Consider the following 18,930-nt stretch of genomic DNA (forward strand, 5'->3'; position numbering starts at 1 on the left):
TGATAGATTCAGAGAAGGCACATACCCCACTCCCTCTCTCCTGGTAGAGACAAGTCTGTCTGATTTAGTCAGTTATATAGAGGCTGCCAACAAGCATTTTCTGAGAGTGCCCCATCACACCAGCTAAAGCCTTTGTATTTGCCTGCACTGCTTAGTGAACAATACGGATTTGCTTTTAAAAGCTAGAGCTAACTTGCATTAGAAGAAGTGGAAATACACTTCCAAATATAAGCACACGTGTTTTTGTGTGGCTCAGTCAACATTGAGGTATTTTCAAACTTATCTGTTCTTTATATTGGATGTATCTTTAATAACTGCAGTTATACATGACTTTTGCACTTTGATTGCAGGCTTAAAGTGAATGGCTAGTCAAAACATAGACTTCTCTATTAGGTTTTTATTGCTGCGGATATCCCCTTCTGGGGAGATTCACCCTTTTTATTTGTCTTGGTGGCTGTCACTGGGACAGAAATGAAAGAAAATAAAAAATGGTATGTCAGGACAGAAGATGAGGATAAAATTTCCAACAGAGACAACTACGTTCCCTCATCTGGGGAGTTTTTTGCTCACTTTTTGTTGTGTCATTGCAATAGGAGTTGAACGGAAATCAGATTGGAAAAAAATGACAAGGGTTCTTTGTTATAGCTGTAGCTACTCTCTTGAGGGCTGCTGTGTTTCTAGATCCCTCTATGCTTTGCACAGCCAGGCAACATGCATTTTTCACACTTGCATCCTCAGTCATTGAACAGTCCATGAGCTTGGTTTCTGTTATTTATTAGAGGGTATAATGTGGATAGGGTAATAGGGATTGTGGGATGCCCAATTTGATTGAATCAATGCAAAGGGACAACATCCTTCCTATTTACAGAAACAGTTCCTGGACTGTTCTTTTCCTTGAAAGCAGTCAGTCATTACGGATCAGTAGCAACTGCTCCTTATGAGCTAGGGACTCTCAGCCCCTCTGAAAATGATCTTAGCTTGTTGCAAACTACAGGCAGCTCCACACCCTGCAGACACTATTAGCCCTTCTGGGTGCTCTGAAGATCTCCCAGGACAAGGATAAAGGATTAAGCACAACGCTGTCCTTTGAAGGTTTGCTACATGTGGCAGTTTCTCCCCTTGTACATCCTGGGTGTGCTGTGTGGATGTACTCACTCTGTCTTCCTTGCTCCCACTGCACCCAGGCTTTGACCCTGTTCATGCCGTGATGCTGAATGGACCCTCCTGAGCCAGCCCAAGCCCAGCCCCCCACAGACCTAGAGACTCCTCCAAGGGCATTGACAGTCTCCTCAGCACTCCATCTTCCACCCAACTCCTCTGCCAGCTTGACTCCATTATTTGGGTGGATTGGTCCCAACACTCTGCCGGGGCCTGCAAACCTGGGATTGGCTAGTCTCTCATAAAAATGCAGATTAGATCTCCAACTCTTTCACCCACATAGTCCTCCAGAACCAGGTGGAGGCAATTGAGTCCCAACCTCTTAAGCCATCCAACCTGAACTAAGTACAGACTCACACAGTTACCATTAGTTATACACAATAAATATACCTACACTACTCTGGCAGCACACTAGGGTGCTACATATCCAAAACTAAAGAAAAGCTTTGACTAAAATCACATTTCAAGTGATGTTAAATCATCAGTTTTAATAGCACTTTTAGCAGCTGATTTAATCGCTTACCAAGTATGCAGCTTCTTTATCTTTTAATTCTTGCCTATGTTCCTCTTTAAGCTGGTGCCCCAGGTTTCCTGTTTCAGAGTGACTGCTTTTCTTTTCAGCATCCTATGGAGCTACACTTGTGTGCAGGGAATAGAGTTGTGTTTCTCTACACTGTGTGCATCAATAGAAACACACAGCCTAGTAGCCTAGGATTGCAGGGCACTCCCCTGCTTCTCCCTCCTTCCTCCAAGCTAATATATGGACTCAAGCCTGCATTGTGCATTGCTAACTCTCAATGTGTTAAGCTTAACTGCTTACCCACCACTTTATATACTGCTACACGGCGGCAGGGGTGCGCAAAATCACGTATATATACGTGATTTTGCATTTCTGGGTAGAGGGCGCGTGCGCGCCCTACCCGCGCCGCCTTTCGTGGCTGCGGATGTCAATCATCTGGTCCCGGCCGGTGATTACCCACCAGTGCCCGGTGATTACCGTCAATCACCGGTGGGGAGAAAGACTGTTTTGTTTACAAACAGTCTTCCTCCCTTTCAGCTCAGGCACACTGCTTACAATGAAGCACACCCCCCTGCCCCCTAGTAAAACACTCCCTACACACAGTTAACCCTTTGATTGTCTCTCACATTAACCCCTTCTTGCCCAGTGTCCTTAGTACAGTGTCAGTGCTGTTTTTTAGCACTGATCACTGTATTGGTGTCACTGGAGATGTCAGTGACACCAAGTTAGTTGCCGCCCTGTGTCAGAATGCCTGCCGCAGATCCGCAGATCTGCAGTCCCGCTAAAAGTAGTTGATCGTCGCCATTACTAGTAGGGAAAAAGAAATCCCAGTATCTATACCGCCATTTGTAAATGCTATAACTTTCACGTAAACCAAATAATTTACACGTATTGGGCATGTTTAATAGCAAAAACACAATAAGGGCCCCTTTAGGACTTTTTTTTTCTTTCACTGGCGGTATGATTCTTTCCGATTTTTTGTGCTGAAAGCGGTACCATTTTTTCGCATGGAAATAGTTTTTTATTGTAGGCTGTAATTTTTAGGAACATTTCCCCACAAATCATTATCACTCAATTCTGCAAGTGGTTCTGATTTACTATCACTGTTCTCTAGCCGGTCTAAAACCGCTTTTGACGTAAAGGGACGCTTTTTGGACGCCATGGACGTTTCTCAATTTCCAGGCAGAAAGAACAGTAAAAATGCAGGCAGGGCACAGGACAAAGCACTCGGGACAAAATGTATGTGAAATGGGATGAAACAGCAATGTTTTACTATGTAAAATAAAAAAAACGACATTTTTTAAATTTTTTAAATTTCCCGCCGCCGGCGGCGCCCGTACGTCCCGACGTCACGGGACCCGGAACACAGAAGCCGGATGCCGGCACCGGCCGGAGGAGATGGCCGGGGATGCTGCAGGGGACACATCGCGGGAGCGAAGGACAAGGTAAGTGCTGCAGGGACTCCCTATGCAGCGCCGCATGGTAAGCCCGAGTCTAGCTCGGGGTTACCGCTTTTGGTATAGACATTTTACCCCGAGCTAGACTCGGGAATACCGCTAGGGAGGTTAATATCTTTCACATTATTGTAGTCCCATCAGGACTTTTTTTCTCCTTCACTGGCTTTTATTTTCAACATTTATTCACTTTTCTGTCTCACTATGGATCCCCTAGTGGATCAGTTCACTTCATGATTGGTGAGTGAGTGGCATATTTATCCACTGTATGCACTGAGGATAATGATTAGTCACCATTAAGATATATTTGGTATGAGATATATTGGGTTTAATACCGTTTTGTATTATTATAGTCGGTTTTTTGTTATAAGTCACGGTAAAATTTAGGGTACCATACTGTTTATAATGTTTAATAGCAAAAAGTCCAAAATATAGTTTTTTTCTCAAAATTGTCAGTCTTTTTTTGCTTATAGTGCAAAAAATAACAAACTCACAGGCGATCAAATACCATCAAAAGCAAGCTCAATTCGTGGGAAAAAAGGATGTCATTTTCATCTGGGTGTGGCATTGCATGACCGCGCAATTGTCAGCTAAAGTAATGCAGCATCGTAATGCAAAAAATGACCTGGTCAGGAAGGGGGTAAATCCTCTGGAGGGCAAGTGGTTAAAGTGATTCTAAAGGTTGTAATGTTTTTTGTTTGTTTTTTTTAAAGCAAACATGTTATACTTTCTTGCACAGTGCAATGGTTTTACACAGAGCAGTCCCGATACTCTACTTTTGGGTCCTGCGCCAGTGGTTATGGCTCCGCCCCCATGCCGAGTGCCTCCCAATAGCAAGCCCAAGCCACACTCCTGTGAAGGGACATTGTCCATTCAAACACAGCATGGCTTTGCCCCTCCCCCCCCCCGATCTCTCCTCATGGGCTCACTGGCTGTGATTGACTCCTGCTGCTCTGTGAGCCAATGAGGAGAGAGAGACCCGGAAGAGCCACATGCACATCGCTGGATTGAGATGGGGCTCAGGTAAGTATAAGGGGGACTGAGGGGGGAGCTGCACTCAGAAGGTCTTAAAGAAAGAGAGAACCTGGCTGCTATGTATTTTTTCCAGTGATGAAAAGTTTACTCGAATGAAGAAAAACAACCTTAGCAAACAAGTTGTTTAGCATTTTCAAAGGTGTTTGTATTTCTCTTTGTGCATCTTTCAATAGTATTGGCCCTAGAGAATTGGTATAAGATATAGGGAGATCCCCCTGAGGAGAATGATTAGTTCTCTATCACCCATCAGCCCTGACAAAACGCTTTAAGCGGAACTAAATCCACCATTTTAGAGTGGAATTTCAATTATATTTTGATTACTATTCTGTTATGGTCAAATACCTCTATAAATCTTTCTTGGTATTCTATCGCCTGCGAAGTTCCTCAGCATGAATGCAATGCAAAGCTGAAAATCCAACTGGATCCCTTAGCTGCTTCTTTTATTGGGCACTGTTATTTGGATGCCCCCTGTAGTTGCAGACACTACAGAGGAGACATCATAACTTTACCAAAGCTACTGATGGATGTTACTGATTTGGATTTGTTTCCATATAATCTTGCAGTGCAGTGCCCATAAACAATCATTAACAGCAGTTCTTTTGCAGCATGCATATGCCATTCTGCAACTATGTAGGCAGGGAAACAAGAACAGAGAACTCTACTCTCACCACCCACAGAACCACCTCCAAATGGCACTAAAGTCTCAATTAACCATGGAGCACATAGTCTGAGAAAAATTTTAAGGCTAAAGACCTGAACATCTTCCTGACATCCAGGGATCTAGCATATTGGTAGCTGCGTAATGGCACCACAGGTAATTTATACTAATACTTTGGACCGTAGAAGCACAGATTTGGTCATTTGAGGGTCTAAAGTGCTCTATTTCACGTGAAAGTAACCTGTTCCTGGAATTGGGGTTTAACTGTTTTCAAAACAGTTACATTCAAGGTATGCCCCTTTTGATAAACCTCAGAACTTTATAAATGAATATAATGCATTTTTTGTATTTCAGTATTCGCAATAGTGCAGCATTTTGAGACATTATGCTATTGCATAATCACTTGTGTGAGATGCCAATAGTTTTCTACTAAGCTTGGGGTATGAATTGTCCTGAATAGCAGAATCAGGAACAGGGGTGGACTGACCCTTTGGAAACTCAGGCACTGCCCGAGGTCCCGGGGTCAGTAGGGGGCCCCATGAGATGCCCCTGGTAACTTTTTCATAGGCTTTTTTGAGTTTGGGCAAGGACACAGGGGCCCCATGATCCCTTATTGCCTGGGGGCCCCATGAGTTGTCAGGCCGCCCCTGATCAGGAATTACATATCCACATAAAACTGTCATAAATGCTTTTTAGATGAGAGGGCAGGGCTGGATTAAGGGTAAAACAATGTAGGAGGGTTTAGGAAGGTGCCATACTCTGAATATCACTTGTGGTCTTTTGCCCACCTCTGCATAGATATCACTTTCATTGATATCACAGTGTTTACCGCCTATAGCTAAAAGCAATTGCTTAAACGCCATGGGTTGCAAAACCTATGACTAGAGATGAGCGAATCGAAGTAGGCGAAGTGGAATTTGTTTCGAATATTAGGAAAATTTCGATTCGTGTCGAATCCGAAAATAAGCAGGCTTCGGATGCGCGAATCGAAATTTTTCCTAAAATGGCGGCGACATGTGCGGCGACGGAGCGGGGATGTCTGGGAAGGCGCGCAGACAAGGCGCGCTGACCCATAATGCATTCATTCATGACATGTGATCGCATTAGCCAATCAGCAGCCAGCCAGCCAGCACAGTGTAATGGTCGAGCTATAAATAGCGGCCATTTTAGAATTCTCCATTTGCCTCCAGTCATTCAACAGAGGCAGACCTGGCTGTATGCAGGGAGAGAGTTAGAGACAGAGAAACGTTAGTTAGGGCCACAGAATCGTTACTTAGGGCCATAGAAACGTTACATAGGGCCACAGAATCGTTAGTTAGGGCCACAGAAACGTTACTTAGGGACACAGAATTGTTACTCAGGGACAGACAGAATTGTTACTGAGGGATACAGAATTGTTACTGAGGGCCACAGAATCGTTACTTAGGGCCACAGAAACGTTACTTAGGGCCACAGAATTGTTACTTAGGGACAGACACAGAATTGTTACTGAGGGACACAGATTTGTTACTGAGGGCCACAGAATCGTTACTGAGGGCCACAGAATCGTTACTTAGGGCCACAGAATTGTTACTTAGGGACAGACACAGAATTGTTAGTGAGGGACACAGATTTGTTACTGAGGGCCACAGAATCATTACTTAGGGCCACAGAAACGTTACTGAGGGCCACAGAATCGTTACTTAGGGCCACAGAATTGTTACTTAGGGACAGACACAGAATTGTTAGTGAGGGACACAGATTTGTTACTGAGGGCCACAGAATCGTTACTTAGGGCCACAGAATTGTTACTTAGGGACAGACACAGAATTGTTATTGAGGGACACAGAATTGTTACTGAGGGCCACAGAACCGTTACTTAGGGCCACAGAAACGTTACTTAGGGCCACAGAAACGTTACTTAGGGCCACAGAAACGTTACTCAGGGACACAGAATTGTTACTGAGGGACACAGAATTGTTACTGAGGGACACAGAATTGTTACTGAGGGACACAGAATTGTTACTCAGGGACACAGAATTGTTACTGAGGGACACAGAATTGTTACTGAGGGACACAGAATTGTTACTGAGGGACACAGAATTGTTACTCAGGGACACAGAATTGTTACTGAGGGACACAGAATTGTTACAGAGGGACACAGAATTGTTACTCAGGGACACAGAATTGTTACTCAGGGACACAGAATTGTTACTCAGGGACAGACACAGAATTGTTACTGAGGGACACAGAATTGTTACTGAGGGACACAGAATTGTTACTCAGGGACACAGAATTGTTACTCAGGGACACAGAATTGTTACTCAGGGACACAGAATTGTTACTCAGGGACACAGAATTGTTACTGAGGGACACAGAATTGTTACTGAGGGACACAGAATTGTTACTGAGGGACACAGAATTGTTACTCAGGGACACAGAATTGTTACTGAGGGACACAGAATTGTTACAGAGGGACACAGAATTGTTACTGAGGGACACAGAATTGCTACTCAGGGACACAGAATTGTTACTGAGGGACACAGAATTGTTACTGAGGGACACAGAATTGTTACTGAGGGACACAGAATTGTTACTGAGGGACACAGAATTGTTACTCAGGGACACAGAATTGTTACTGAGGGACACAGAATTGTTACTGAGGGACACAGAATTGTTACTCAGGGACACAGAATTGTTACTGAGGGACACAGAATTGTTACTCAGGGACAGACACAGAATTGTTACTCAGGGACAGACACAGAATTGTTACTGAGGGACACAGAATTGTTACTGAGGGACACAGAATTGTTACTGAGGGACACAGAATTGTTACTGAGGGACACAGAATTGTTACTCAGGGACACAGAATTGTTACTCAGGGACACAGAATCGTTTAATTAAAGAGTATGTCAGACAACATGCAGAGGAGTGGCAGAGGAGGCAATGTTTTAGGAGTGAGCAGACGTGGCAGCAGAGGAAGGGGTCGAGGCAGCACTATTCGCAGCCAGAGGCCAGTGCTCCCGGTGTCATCCAGCGGTCGTGTCTCCACCGACAACCCTGCCGTCATTGATTGGTTGGCTCAGTCGTCTTCCTCTTCCCAGGTCACCTCTGACACCTACAGCCAACGGTCGGTGGGTACGTCAGACACAACCGTTAGTTGGCATGGCCCGGGACCAAGCCCACTGAAATCACGTGTCCTCTACCTGCCCCTGTCCTTTGGTGTTCCCTCACCAAGCGAAGTATCGCATGCTGTGGGCTCAGCCCCACTGTACAGTGAGGAAGAGCAAACAGAGGGCGGTCAGGAACGGGGGGAGACATCCGCCTCTTCAGCAGCCAGGCGAAGAAGTAGTGGCGAGGAGAGTGGCTCGGTAGCCGGTCTAGGAGACAGGTCTGTCTCCTGACCCACACGCAGCCGAGGGGGCTAGTAGTGAGGCGGAGACCCTAATTGATGATGAGGAGGCTGATCGCACTTGGCAGCCTCGTCGTCATCAGGCTATTGCTTCTGCATCATCAGGAGAAGAGGGTGGCAGCTTGGCAGCGAGCAAAACAGTCGGTGGGTTGCCCAGGAGGCAGCAGGGTCGCAGCAGTGTCAGTGGAGGCAAACGGCCACGGAGTACAGCACCAGCTCCACTGCAGCCTACCACCACGGCCAGTAGTGGTGCCGGTGTGCACGGAGGAAGCAGCAGTCAGCCAGTGAGGAGTATCGGGGGCAAAGTTTCCTACTCGGCGGTGTGGCAATTTTTTGTCAAGCCGCCCGAGGAAGTAAACGTAGCCGTATGTCGACTATGTGGCCAGAAAGTCAAGCGTGGCCAGGGGGCCCATGTTGGGACTACAGCGTTGCGGCAGCATATGCAGCGTCGCCATTTGGTGGCCTGGGAAAACCGTGATAAAGATACGGCGGTTCTGCCCGCCCCAGCCCCCGCTCCATCACCCGCTCAGTTACTTGCTCCGTCACCCGACGTCAATCGCCCTCTATCAGCCAGTCAAGGCTCCAACACCTCTGCTGAGGGGAGTTGTCGCTCGTTGCCATCTTCCGCTCGTTCAGATGCTCCTTCTCCTGCTACTCCTGTTCACGGATTCCGTCAGCAGTCTTTCTTGGAATCCGTTTCCAAGAGACAACAGTTTTTGAGCACGCACCCGACGGTGCAAAAGCTGAACGTCCTCCTGTCCAAGTTGCTGGTGCTGCAGTCCCTCCCTTTCCAAGTGGTGGACTCAGCACCTTTCCGAGAAATGATGGCTTGTGCCGCGCCGCGGTGGAGAGTGCCAAGCCGTCATTTCTTCGCCAAAAAGGCAGTGCCAGCCCTGCATTCACATGTAGAAGAGATGGTGGGCCAGTCTTTAAGCATGTCGGTCTCTGCCAAAGTGCACGGCAGCGCCGACGTGTGGAGCTGTAACTACGGTCAGGGACAGTACATGTCATTTACGGCCCACTGGGTGAACGTGGTGCCGTCACAGCCGCACCAGCAACTTGGACAGGTCACGCCGCTTTTGCCTCCACGTTTGCACGTCCTTGGTCCACAAAACATGTCCGCCTCTACCACCTCTTCTTCCTTCGTGTCCTCAGCCGCCACCCCCGTGCCAAGTCCCATTACCCGACCGGCATATCACATGTGCAGGGCGCAACGGTGTCACGCTGTGCTGCACCTGGTATGCCTTGGCGAACGTAGTCACACAGGGGAGGAACTTCTCAGTGTAATGAACAGAGAAATCGACAGATGGCTGTCTCCGCGCAAACTGAAAATCGGAACCATGTTGACCGACAACGGAAAGAACATGGTGTCTGCTCTGCGTCAAGGAAGGTTGTGCCATGCGCCATGCATGGCTCACGTGTTCAATCTGGTTGTCAAGCGGTTCCTAAAATCCACCATCCCACTGCAAGACATCCTTAAAATGTCACGTAAACTTTGCATGCATTTCAGCCATTCCTACACCGCAAAGCACACCCTCCTTGAGCTGCAGCGGCAGAACGGAATTCCACAGCATCGCCTGATCTGCGACGTTGCAACAAGGTGGAATTCAACCCTACACATGTTAGACCGCCTTTATGAACAGCGAAAGGCCATCACCGATTTCCTGATGTTACAAGCGGATAAAGGTACTCCCCTGTGTAACTTCGATGTCAGCCATTGGCAGCTCATGCGTGACACCTGCCGCTTGCTCAGGCCCTTTGAGGAGGCCACGCTATTCGTGAGTCGCCAGGACTATGGGATGAACGACGTCATTCCTCTGTTGCACGTCCTGGAACAAATGCTGTTAACAATGGCTGGTCAGGGTGCGGTAGACGTGGCGCACAGATCTCAACGCCACATGACCCCTGTGGGGGCAGGACAGGAAGAAGAGGAGGAGGTAGAGGAGGACATTTGTGCTCAGGAATTATTGAGTGAAATGGGTGGTTTTTCCACTCAGCGGACAGGAGTGGAGGAGCAGGAGCATGTGGTAGAGGAGGAGGAGGAGGAGACAGAGGACCCAGACGTACCGTGGCAGTATGCTGTGGAGATGGAGGCAGGGAGTCCCTCGCATTCCTTGGCACAAATGGCCCATAGCATGCTCGGTTCCTTGCGTAGCGACAGCCGAATAATAACCATCAGACAGAGGGATGACTTTTGGCTGTCCACCTTGTTGGACCCTCGCTACCGTTCAAAAATGGTGGCCTTTTTCACACCTGCTGAGAGGGAGGCCAAAATAACGTACTATAAAAACCACCTATGTAGTCAGTTGGTGTCAGGAATGGACTAGCCAGCAATGGTGGGACTCACCTGCCTTTTGATCTGCAGTACCAGGGCTGGCCAGCGGATGCTCCCAGCAATCAGAGACTCAACTTTGCAGCCAGCTAACACCTGGAACTGATTATGCTGGGGTATTTAAGGGATGGCCAGACTTGCAGACTCTGCCTTGGTGTTGTGTTTCTCTTGGGCCCTGTATCCTGTTCCTGCTCTCTGTTCCTGTCTGATTCTCTGCTACCTGTTCTAATCCCTGGCTTGTCTGACCATCCCTCTGCCTGACCCTCTGTACTACGCTGCCTGCTACCTGTTCTGATCCCTGGCTTGTGACCCTGACCATCCCTCTGCCTGACCCTCTGTACTACGCTGCTAGCTACCTGCTGAACCTGGCCTGTGACCCCTACCAATCTCCGCTTGCTCCCCCTGTACCTACCTGCCCAACTGATATTGACCCGGCCTGCCTGACGACGCTTGCTTGTATGTACTGTTATCTGTGGGTGGTTGGTTTGGTTTGTTTGCACTGTATTATGTTTAGTATTGCACTGCGTTTATGTTTGTATTGTTAGTGTTAATCAACTATATTGTTTATCACATATCTGAAGTCTGCGTTTCCCTGCGTCAGTCACACACCTCTGGTCACACCTGGGAGCCCTGACATTACACCAAGGCCAATCCTAACCAGAAGTGGCTGCACAGGGAAGCCATCTTGGCTTGTTGCTGGGAAGGATGGATCTGGATGAGGTTGTGTATTTATATCTGCTAGTGTTTGATGACAGGGAGTATGCTTATCAAACTCTGAAGGAGTATCCCAGGGATCAACTACTAGAATGTATACGGCTCGCTCATGTTCTAGTAGATCAGGGCACAGAGTTCTCTGAGGTGCAGCCATTGATTGAGGTTTGTGCTGAGTTGGTTTCATCTGGTTCCCCCGAATGCAGGGATGAATTTTTGCCACCATTTAGTGCCGACCAGGTAGAGTCCCTGGTGTGGTTATTAGAGGATGATGTGGGTTACTTTCTGGAGCGTTATTCCACATGTTCACCACAGACACTAAGAGATTGTATAAACGCAGTGCAGTCATTGACCAGACAGGCTTTGTGTAAGCTCAGCTTTGTTCAACCCATACTGCAGACATGGACAGACTTGTTGCACCCAGCCTCAGTCAGCTTACAAAAACCCAGTCCTGCTTCTAACTCTACTCCTGTATTCCCACCACATGTCAGTACCCTGTTCCCACTCGCTGCACCTATCCTGCCTTTAACCCTGTAAAAAAGCCCTCTGTAGCAACTGCTCCCTCTCCTGTTCCATCCTCCAGTTTTTCTCTGTCTCCAGCTGCTCCATTCGTTTGCAGACCTGCGTTTACTTGCAGTGCTCCAGTAGTTAAAACCAGAAAAAAGCAAAAATTCTTTCCAACCAATACCATCCTGCCAGTATCCAAACCGGTGAACCTGCCTTCCGTGACTCAGCCTGAAGCCTCTACTCAGCCTGAAGCCTCTCTTCAGCCGGATGCCTCTCTTCAGCCGGATGCCTCTCTTCAGCCGGATGCCGCTACTCAGCATGATGAACTGATCCAGCCCGACGATCCTATCAGGCCAGTTGACTCGATGCCCGCTGTTGATCCAGATGATCCGGTACCTGATCCAGTGCCCGCTGTCGTGCCAATTGACTCAGAGCCCGCTGTCATACCTGGTGACCCGGTGCCCACTGCCTTGCCAGATGACGCGGTGCCCGCTGGCAAGCCAAATGACCTGATGCCTGGTGACCCAGTGCCCGCTGTCATACCTGGTGACCCGATGCCTGCTGTCGAGCCAGACAATCCGATACCTGATGACCCGGTGCCCACTGTCGTGCCTGTTGACTCGGAGCCCACTGTCTTGCCAGACGACTCGGTGCCCGCTGTTCCGCCAGTTGACTCGATGCCCGCTGTTCCGCCAGTTGACTCGATGCCCGCAGTCTTGCCAGTTGACTCGGTGCCCGCAGTCTTGCCAGACGACTCGGTGCCCGCAGTCTTGCCAGACGACTCGGTGCCCGCAGTCTTGCCAGATGACTCGGTGCCCGCAGTCCCGCCAGTTGACTCGATGCCCGCTGTTCCGCCAGTTGACTCGATGCCCGCTGTTCCGCCAGTTGACTCGATGCCCGCAGTCTTGCCAGACGACTCGGTGCCCGCAGTCTTGCCAGACGACTCGATGCCCGCTGTTCCGCCTGTTGACTCGATGCCCGCTGTTCCGCCAGTTGACTCGGTGCCCGCGGTCTTGCCAGTTGACTCGGTGCCCGCGGTCTTGCCAGTTGACTCGGTGCCCGCAGTCTTGCCAGACGACTCGGTGCCCGCAGTCTTGCCAGACGACTCGGTGCCCGCAGTCTTGCCAGACGACTCGGTGCCCGCAGTCTTGCCAGACGACTCGGTGCCCGCAGTCTTGCCAGACGACTCGGTGCCCGCAGTCCCGCCAGTTGACTCGATGCCCGCTGTTCCGCCAGTTGACTCGATGCCCGCTGTTCCGCCAGTTGACTCGATGCCCGCTGTTCCGCCAGTTGACTCGGTGCCCGCAGTCTTGCCAGATGACTCGGTGCCCGCAGTCTTGCCAGATGACTCGGTGCCCGCAGTCTTGCCAGACGACTCGGTGCCCGCAGTCTTGCCAGACGACTCAATGCCCGCTGTTCCGCCAGTTGACTCGGTGCCCGCAGTCTTGCCAGACGACTCGGTGCCCACTGTCGTGCCTGGTGACTCAGTGCCCGCCGCTCCGCCTGGGGGCCCGAGACCTGTCGCTCCGCCTGGGGGCCCGAGACCTGTCACTCCATCTGGGGGTCCGGCGCCCGCCGCTCCGCCTGAGGGCCCGAGACCTGTCGCTCCGCCTGGGGGCCCGATGCCTGTCGCCCCTCCTGGGGGCCCGATGCCTGTCGCCCCTCCTGGGGGCCCGATGCCTGTCGCCCCTCCTGGGGGCCCGAAGCCTGTCGCCCCTCCCGGGGGCCTGACGCCTGTCGCCCCGCCCAAGGGCCCGACGCCTGTCGCCCCGCCCAGGGGCCCGGTGCCTGCCGCCCCGCCCGGGGGCCCGGTGCCTGCCGCTCCGCCCGGGGGCCCGGTGCCTGCCGCCCCGCCTGGGGGCCCGGTGCCTGCCGCTCCGCCTGGTGGCCCGCTGCCTGCTGCTTCGCCTGGTAATCCGATGTGCCTCTGCCCGGAGTCCTGCCAGATGTGCCTCTGCCCAGAGTCCTGCCCGATGTGCCTCTGCCCGGAGTCCAGCCCGATGTGCCTCTGCCCGAAGTCCAGCCCGATGTGCCTCTGCCCGGAGTCCAGCCCGATGTGCCTCTGCCCGGAGTCCAGCCCGATGTGCCTCTGCCCGGAGTCCAGCCCGATGTGCCTCTGCCCGGAGTCCAGCCCGATGTGCCTCTGCCCGGAGTCCAGCCCGATGTGCCTCTGCCCGGAGTCCAGCCCGATGTGCCTCTGCCCGGAGTCCAGCCCGATGTGCCTCTGCCTGGAGTCCAGCCCGATGTGCCTCTAACCGGAGTCCTGCCCGATGTGCCTTTGCCCAATATGCCTCTGCCCGGTGTGCCCCTGCCCGGTGTGCCGCTGCCCGGAGTCCTGCCCGGTGTGCCAGTCTTTGATATCCCGCCAGTTACCAGACCCGGGCGGTGGAACATTTTGCCCAGCTAGGACTGTTTGGAGCGTCCTGAGGCCGCTCCTTGAGGGGGGGGTGCTGTCAGGAATGGACTAGCCAGCAATGGTGGGACTCACCTGCCTTTTGATCTGCAGTACCAGGGCTGGCCAGCGGATGCTCCCAGCAATCAGAGACTCAACTTTGCAGCCAGCTAACACCTGGAACTAATTATGCTGGGGTATTTAAGGGATGGCCAGACTTGCAGACTCTGCCTTGGTGTTGTGTTTCTCTTGGGCCCTGTATCCTGTTCCTGCTCTCTGTTCCTGTCTGATTCTCTGCTACCTGTTCTGATCCCTGGCTTGTCTGACCATCCCTCTGCCTGACCCTCTGTACTACGCTGCCTGCTACCTGTTCTGATCCCTGGCTTGTGACCCTGACCATCCCTCTGCCTGACCCTCTGTACTACGCTGCTAGCTACCTGCTGAACCTGGCCTGTGACCCCTACCAATCTCCGCTTGCTCCCCCTGTACCTACCTGCCCAACTGATATTGACCCGGCCTGCCTGACGACGCTTGCTTGTATGTACTGTTATCTGTGGGTGGTTGGTTTGGTTTGTTTGCACTGTATTATGTTTAGTATTGCACTGCGTTTATGTTTGTATTGTTAGTGTTAATCAACTATATTGTTTATCACATATCTGAAGTCTGCGTTTCCCTGCGTCAGTCACACACCTCTGGTCACACCTGGCATTTGGTTTCTGCCTTTGTGCGCCAACGTCCATCCTCAGACACTGTGGGCCCTGTGCGCTCGCGTTCCGCTGCCATGGCAGCAGGGGAGGGGTGGGGTGGTAGGAGCAGTGGTAGCTCCACCAGCAGCGGCTGCCTCAGTCTGCAGTCGATGATGAGTAGCTTTCTTCACCAGCGCAGTGAGGAAACTACTAACCAGCCGCAGCAGCAGCAGCATCAGGTGGACCTGGAGCAGGACCTCAAACAACAGGCTTGGGCCTACTTGGACAGCACCCTGCCAACCGAGGTAGACAATCCGCGGAGGACACGACTGTCCACCCAAAGTGTGGAGAGACTCACGTTTGTGAAAATGAATCAGGCGTGGATTAGTCTGGATTTCAAACCACCAGTTCCTGACACAACTGATTAAATCCGCCATGAATCATGCCCCTGCCATGTGCCACTTTCAGGTCTACTCACACTGCTGGTGTGTTCCATTTTTTGTCATAGGGTGCTGGCAGATTACGGGCCTCCCATAGCTGCTGCCAGGCCCCTAATCTGCCATGGGCCCCTATACCGCCTCCTCATGCTGTTGCCAAGTCCAGAGTCTCTCATGGGTCCCTGTACGGCCTCCCATTGCTGCTGTCTCCATCGCCACACTCTGCCATGTGCCACTTTCATGTCTCCTCACACTGCTGGTGTGTTCCATTTTTTGTCATAGGGTGCTGGCAGATTACGGGCCTCCCATAGCTGCTGCCAGGCCCCTAATCTGCCATGGGCCCCTATACCGCCTCCTCATGCTGCTGCCAGGTCCAGAGTCTCTCATGGGTCCCTGTACGGCCTCCCATTGCTGCTGTCTCCATCGCCACACTCTGCCATGTGCCACTTTCAGGTCTCCTCACACTGCTGGTGTGTTCCATTTTTTGTCATAGGGTGCTGGCAGATTACGGGCCTCCTATAGCTGCTGCCAGGCCCCTAATCTGCCATGGGCCCCTGTACCGCCTCCTCATGCTGCTGCCAGGTCCACAGTGTCTCATGCCATGTGCCACTTTCAGGTCTCCTCACACTGCTGGTGTGTTCAATTTTTTGACATAGGGTGCTGGCAGATTACGGGCCTCCTATAGCTGCTGCCAGGCCCCTAATCTGCCATGGGCCCCTATACCGCCTCCTCATGCTGCTGCCAGGTCCACAGTGTCTCATGCCATGTGCCACTTTCAGGTCTCCTCACACTGCTGGTGTGTTGAATTTTTTGACATAGGGTGCTGGCAGATTACGGGCCTCCCATAGCTGCTGCCAGGCCCCTAATCTGCCATGGGCCCCTATACCGCCTCCTCATGCTGCTGCCAAGTCCAGAGTCTGTCATGGGTCCCTGTACGGCCTCCCATTGCTGCTGTCTCCATCGCCACAGTCTGCCATGTGCCACTTTCAGGTCTCCTCACACACTGCTGGTGTGTTCAATTTTTTGACATAGGGTGCTGGCAGATTACAGGCCTCCCATAGCTGCTGCCAGGCCCCTAATCTGCCATGGGCCCCTATACCGCCTCCTCATGCTGCTGCCAAGTCCAGAGTCTGTCATGGGTCCCTGAACGGCCTCCCATTGCTGCTGTCTCCATCGCCACACTCTGCCATGTGCCACTTTCAGGTCTCCTCACACACTGCTGGTGTGTTCAATTTTTTGACATAGGGTGCTGGCAGATTATGGGCCTCCCATAGCTGCTGCCAGGCCCCTAATCTGCCATGGGCCCCTATACCGCCTCCTCATGCTGCTGCCAGGTCCAGAGTCTCTCATGGGTCCCTGTACGGCCTCCCATTGCTGCTGTCTCCATCACCACACTCTGCCATGTGCCACTTTCAGGTCTCCTCACACACTGCTGGTGTGTTGAATTTTTTGACATAGGGTGCTGGCAGATTACGGGCCTCCCATTGCTGCTGCCAGGCCCGTAATCTGCCATGGGCCCCTGTACCGCCTCCTCATGCTGCTGCCAGGTCCACAGTGTCTCATGCTATGTGCCACTTTCAGGTCTCCTCACACTGCTGGTGTGTTGAATTTTTTGACATAGGGTGCTGGCAGATTACGGGCCTCCTATAGCTGCTGCCAGGCCCCTAATCTGCCATGGGCCCCTATACCGCCTCCTCATGCTGCTGCCAGGTCCAGAGTCTCTCATGGGTCCCTGTACGGCCTCCCATTGCTGCTGTCTCCATCGCCACACTCTGCCATGTGCCACTTTCAGGTCTCCTCACACTGCTGGTGTGTTCCATTTTTTGTCATAGGGTGCTGGCAGATTACAGGCCTCCTATAGCTGCTGCCAGGCCCCTAATCTGCCATGGGCCCCTGTACCGCCTCCTCATGCTGCTGCCAGGTCCACAGTGTCTCATGCCATGTGCCACTTTCAGGTCTCCTCACACTGCTGGTGTGTTGAATTTTTTGACATAGGGTGCTGGCAGATTACGGGCCTCCCATAGCTGCTGCCAGGCCCCTAATCTGCCATGGGCCCCTATACCCCCTCCTCATGCTGCTGCCAAGTCTAGAGTCTGTCATGGGTCCCTGTACGGCCTCCCATTGCTGCTGTCTCCATCGCCACACTCTGCCATGTGCCACTTTCAGGTCTCCTCACACACTGCTGGTGTGTTCAATTTTTTGACATAGGGTGCTGGCAGATTACGGGCCTCCCATAGCTGCTGCCAGGCCCCTAATCTGCCATGGGCCCCTATACCGCCTCCTCATGCTGCTGCCAGGTCCAGAGTCTCTCATGGGTCCCTGTACGGCCTCCCATTGCTGCTGTCTCCATCGCCACACTCTGCCATGTGCCACTTTCAGGTCTCCTCACACACTGCTGGTGTGTTGAATTTTTTGACATAGGGTGCTGGCAGATTACGGGCCTCCCATTGCTGCTGCCAGGCCCGTAATCTGCCATGGGCCCCCGTACCGACTCCTCATGCTGTGACGTTGCAACAAGGTGGAATTCAACCCTACGTATGTTAGACCGCCTTTACGAACAGCAAAAGGCCATCACAGATTTCCTGATGTTAAAAGCGGATAAAGGTACTCCCTGTGTAACTTAGATGTCAGCCATTGGCAGCTCATGCGTGACACCTGCGCTTGCTCAGGCCCTTTGAGGAAGCCACGCTATTCGTGAGTCGGCAGGACTATGGGATGAACGACGTCATTCCTCTGTTGCACGTCCTGGAACAAATGCTGTTAACAATGGCTGGTCAGGGTGCGGTAGACGTGGCGCACAGATCTCAACGCCACATGACCCCTGTGGGGGCAGGACAGGAAGAAGAGGAGGAGGTAGAGGAGGACATTGGTGCTCAGGAATTATTGAGTGAAATGGGTGGTTTTTCCACTCAGCGGACAGGAGTGGAGGAGCAGGAGCATCTGGTAGAGGAGGAGGAAGAGGAGACAGAGGACCCAGACGCACCGTGGCAGTATGCTGTGGAGATGGAGGCAGGGAGTCCCTCGCATTCCTTGGCACAAATGGCCCATAGCATGCTCGCTTGCTTGCGTACCGACAGCCGAATAATAACCATCAGACAGAGGGATGACTTTTGGCTGTCCACCTTGTTGGTCCCTCGCTACAGTTCAAAAATGGTGGCCTTTTTCACACCTGCTGAGAGGGAGGCCAAAATAACGTACTATAAAAACCACCTATGTAGTCAGCTGGTCTCTGCCTGTCTGCGCCAACGTCCATCCTCAGACACTGTGGGCCCTGTGCGCTCGCGTTCCGCTGCCATGGCAGCAGGGGAGGGGTGGGGTGGTAGGAGCAGTGGCAGCTCCACCAGCAGCAGCTGCCTCAGTCTGCAGTCGATGATGAGTAGCTTTCTTCACCAGCGCAGTGAGGAAACTACTAACCAGCCGCAGCAGCAGCAGCATCAGGTGGACCTGGAGCAGGACCTCAAACAACAGGCTTAGGCCTACTTGGACAGCACCCTGCCAACCGAGGTAGACAATCCCCTTGACTACTGGGCAACGAAACTTGACCTTTGGCCCCAACTAGCTGAATTTGCCCTTGAAAGGCTGTCATGCCCGGCCAGTAGCGTGGCATCGGAGCGCGTATTTAGTGCGGCAGGAGGTATTGCAACTCCGC

This window comes from Staurois parvus, unplaced genomic scaffold (genome assembly GCF_062004578.1).
Source record: "Staurois parvus isolate SC_StPar_1 unplaced genomic scaffold, SC_StPar_1.0 ptg000020l, whole genome shotgun sequence".
Lineage (NCBI taxonomy): Eukaryota > Metazoa > Chordata > Amphibia > Anura > Ranidae > Staurois > Staurois parvus.